The sequence below is a fragment of the Callorhinus ursinus genome, unplaced genomic scaffold (genome assembly GCF_003265705.2).
Source record: "Callorhinus ursinus isolate GAN/ISIS: 27379988/994484 unplaced genomic scaffold, GSC_fseal_2.0 scaffold2, whole genome shotgun sequence".
In the NCBI taxonomy this organism is placed as follows: Eukaryota; Metazoa; Chordata; class Mammalia; order Carnivora; family Otariidae; genus Callorhinus; species Callorhinus ursinus.
The window spans coordinates 44228686-44233539 of record NW_027397064.1 but is presented as its reverse complement, the minus strand read 5'-3'; positions in this window follow the sequence as shown (position 1 = coordinate 44233539).

The following is a 4854-nucleotide window of genomic DNA, read 5'->3' as shown; positions in this document are numbered from 1 at the left end:
ATTTATTTGACAGAGAGAGACACAGTGAGAGAGGGAACACAAGCAGGAGGAGTGGGAGAGGGAGAAGCGAAGCAGGCTTCCCGCAGAGCAGGGAGCCCGATGTGGGGCTCGATCCCAAGACTCTGGGATCATGACCTGAGCCGAAGGCAGACGCTTAATGACTGAGCCACCCAGGCGCCCCCTTTGGGTTCATTTCTTCTAAACATGGCATCCTATGATTGCTTCTAGAACACTATTTATCATATAGAATACAAATTAACTAAATGGATTGAGAAAACTTTGTGATTAGGAACTATATTTTGTTTTGTTTTGTTTTCATGTTAAGACCAAATCACCAAATCCAGGATCTGAATAAAGAAGGAGCTCAAAAATGTTTGTCGAAAGAGTGAATGATTTGAGAGGGCATGAACTTTAAAAACAAGATGTGGATATTTTCTATTTCAGGGGAAAATGGTTTGTAATAGGAAAGACAAATAGGTCCGTCATCAGAGTACACTGACAGCTAGTGAGACTAAGGTCTGCTAAAATACAAAGGCACACAGCTTCATGAACAGCATGGCCCTAACCTTGGGCTTAACATTGATTAGAAATGGAAAAACTGCACCCGAGAGTAACATAGTTCAGAAGAGAGGAGAGAGCTTCCAGAACTAAAGCCAGGAAGGCTTTCAGAAGGGCAAAGTAGAAGACATACAGGTGGGGGGAAATTTGAAGAGCTAAGACAGAGACTTCATTCTTCATCCAGAGACTGGCAAAGGCAGGATCTAAGAGTTTTGAGGAATCTATGAGGTAGAAATTAATCAATTCCAGAGCCAAAAAAAAAAAAAAGATGATGGAAATGGTTGGGAAGGGAAAAAGGATAAATATCACAATAGAAATATAAGCACATTCTGGAGAAGAATGAAGATCCCATAAATCTTGGCATAACTTTCATGAAATCCTCTTTTGGACTGAAGGATGATCAGTTTTATCAGTTATCAACATAAGATTGTGTTAAACTGATTGACAACATGAAAAGAACTAGAACATTCTAGGGGCGCCTGTGTGGCTCAGTGGTTAAGTGTCTGTCTTCAGCTCAGGTCATGATCCCAGGGTCCTGGGATCGAGCCCCACATTGGGCCCCGCATCGGGCTCCCTGCTCAGCGGGAAGCCTGCCTCTCCCTCTCCCACTTCCCCTGCTTGTGTTCCCTCTCGCTGTCTCTCTCTCTCTCTGTCAAATAAGTAAATAAAATCTTTAAAAAAAAATAAAACATTCTCAAATAACATTGAGGAAGGGAGCATGGAAAGATCCTAGGCCCAATTCACTATTAAGAAAAGTCCAGGAATATCAATGATTATCATTAGTTTCCAATTATCTAGTAATAATTTATGTGTTTCAGAGAAGTAAGAATTAGGGTATTTTAGAAGGTGCTCCCCTTCCTATCGAACAGCCAAAAGGAGTGAAATAACTGCATGCAAGCTAAATACTTAAGTGATGCTGGAGAAAAGAAGGGATGAAAAAAAGCTTACCTGGGATTGAGACTTGGCTCTAGGGACTTAAATAAACAGAAATGTATCATGAATAATGAATAAATAACTGAAAAAATGAAAAATGAACATGCATTAAATGTCATTTTGTCGCCAGACTTCACGTCAGACATTTTCCCAAGTATAATCTGTTACTCCTCTCAAAAATTATATGGACTAAGAATTTTGTAGGTAAGATCATTCAAGCTCAAAGAATGACTTGGCTTAAGATCATCTAGTCAGGAACTGACACTTCTGTGTCGGAAAGCCAGATCTGATTACAAGCGTCATTCTGTTCCCTCCATTCCTTCCTGCCTCTTCCCTCCCGTTGTGCTCTACTGAAGGGCAAATGGGTATTTGAAATCTCTGAGACGGTGGAGAGAAAAGTAACGAAGAATAATTTTACTTGCATCTCAATTTAGCTAGGAGCAAAATCTCAATCAAAAATGTCATCAGAGGGGCGCCTGGGTGGCTCAGATGGTTAAGCATCTGCCTTCGGCTCAGGTCATGGTCCCAGGGTCCTGGGATGGAGCCCCATGTCGGACTCCCGGCTCAGCGGGGAGCCTGCTTCTCCCCCTCCCTCTGCCTCTCCCCCTGCTTGTGCTCTCTCTCTCTCTCTGTATCTCTGTGTCTCAAATGAATAAATAAAATCTTAAAAAAAAAAGGTCATCAGAACATTTCTTGGAATTATTTAGCCTCTGTATTTTTTAGAATAAACTTGGTGATTGTTTTTCATTTGAAACCATTAATATTTGAATGTCAAATGATAAAATTGTTAACATTTGATGAAGCATTTAATTCATAGTTTCCTTTCAATTAATTGTTATGAATATAGCTCTTTAAGAAACTCAGTATATATGTTTAAGGGAGATAAAATAAATTATATAATATTGAAATATAACTTTTTTTAAGATTTTATTTATTTATTTGACAGAGACACAGCAAGAGGGAGAATACAAGCAGGGGGAGTGCGAGAGGGAGAAGCAGGCTTCCCGCGGAGTAGGGAGCCCAACACGGGGCTTGATCCCAGGACCCTGGGATCCTGACCTGAGCCGAAGGCAGACGCTTAACTGACTGAGCCACCCAGGTGCCCCTGAAATACAACTTTTATTTAAAATTTGTTAATTTGGGGGCTCTGAAAACCTATTCGATATTTACAGTGGTGGAAATATAGTCATTTTGCTTGTGAGGGGACATTTAGCAATGCCCTTTTACAGTTTTTTTTCTTTAGTACTTGGAAATAGACCTAGAAGTAACTATATCAGAGATAATCATAAAATAGTTGACACAAATGATTTAATCAAAAATCACACACAGAATGTAGATTATTAGCCTTAGAACATTGACTGCAAAGAAAAATATTATCTTAAGCCAAAACATTGAGATATTAAAACACTCTCAGAGTAAAAGTAATGATCTCTATTGTATGAAAATAAAAACTGGAAGTTCAAAAATTAGAACATAATAGAAAGACAAGATAACATTCAGCATGTTCTAAGGAAAATCAAAAATTTATTTTCATATATAGTATAATGGTTTATATCATTTTAATGAGGCTATATATACTCTGATCTGTGTACTTATAAATATACTAATCAGAATTATGGATTCAAAAGCATAGAAATTCAGGATTCTTTAAATATAATCAGCTTGTTTTTCCAAGTGGTATTATCAAAAATTTTTACATAGACTTCTATGAATTTTCAAAGTTCTAGAAGAATTATTTATGAATCAAAACAAACTGATAGATTTTTACTTATTACTTACAGTTCTATCATATAAATGCTATAATTTAAACAAAACAGTAATAGAGCTAGTTGACAATTGCAAATGGAAGTAAATAACAAATTAATAAAGGAATTAAGACTAATTAAATATTTAAATAAAATATGTATGAAGAAAAATATAACAATATGTTTATAGTTTATCATTTTCTTCCTGTCCTCTTACATAGCAATTTATTTTCACTCCTCTTTAAACCTTTTATTGGATATTTAAATTTTGAAGGCTATATTTTTATGTGTTCTTAAGAGACAGAAATGTAAGACTTTTTTTTTTTTTTTTAAAGATTTTATTTATTTGACAGAGAGAGAGAGATAGAACAGGAACGCAAGCAGGGGGAGTGGGAGAGGGAGAAGCAGGCCTCCCCCTGAGCAGGGAGCCCGATGCAGGGCCCAATGCGGGGCTCAATGCAGGGCTCGATCCCAGGACCCTGGGATCATGACCTGAGCTGAAGGCAGGTGCCTAAAAACTGAGCCACCCAGATGCCTCTGAAATATAAGACATTTTTAAAGAAGAAAATAAATACGGTCTAATTAAACAGGCATTACCTACATTTAATTAAAAAATAACTTTGTCATGGATCTTTCTGTCCTGTAAGAAAGTAGAATATTTTTCTGTTCCCTTTTCAAATAATACTTCTCTGAACTGCCTTCAGGATTTAGGACATACACCTGTTCTTTTATGTAATAGTAAACCTGAATACAGACAAACTAAAATTCTCTTTAACAAGCAGCTTTGCTTTTATCAAACCCACATTACACTGATTTCTGGTGTCAGTCAAATGTGATGACATTAATGTAAATATCCTCTCTGTGAAAGTGTTTGAACATGGATTATTTAGGATTTTACTTACTAGCAACAGCAGGTTTTTGGACTTGTAGGGATTAGTTTCCATCTCTCCTAAAATGTTCCTCTTTGTATCTAGAGGCTTGTTTTGGTAGGCCAGCAGGATGTCAGTCAGGTTCTTTACATCTATAGGTTTATCATATAGACTTTCCCTGTCTAAAATGTCATCATTTTAAACATTTCAGAGTACATTGGATGTCATCATAAGGTAACTCTATCTCAGGGAAAATCATTTTACAGCACAGATGTAATTTGAATTTGTTAAATCAAAGTTAAATTCCAAGTAAGTTGCAGTTTCAGTAAAGAAATTGGAAAAGTCATATTTAACTTCACTGCCTTTTTTTCTGGTAACATCTCTTCCTGCATCCTGAAGCAGTCTTATTTCTAAAAATGAGTCATTTTCTTTGTGTAAGTTTTTGTAACAACCTACATGTAACCTTGAGAAACTCAAGTGTAGTCAGTTCATCCTTTTCTTGGCACCTTAGGGCCTCTTCAAAGATCATCAAACATTTTAAGGAAACAATTGTGAGATTCAGTCTATATGTGTGTGTTACCATCCCCTTCTCCGCTATGCCCAATCCCAAATTATTTTCTGCATATTGTGCCAAATAATTTGTTTTGATCATTTGTCTTCCTAATGTGTTTATATATGTCCTGCCATTAAAATAACAAAGTTGTTGAGGCTTCATTTTTGGTGATATCTGGGTAATAGTATTTTTTGGT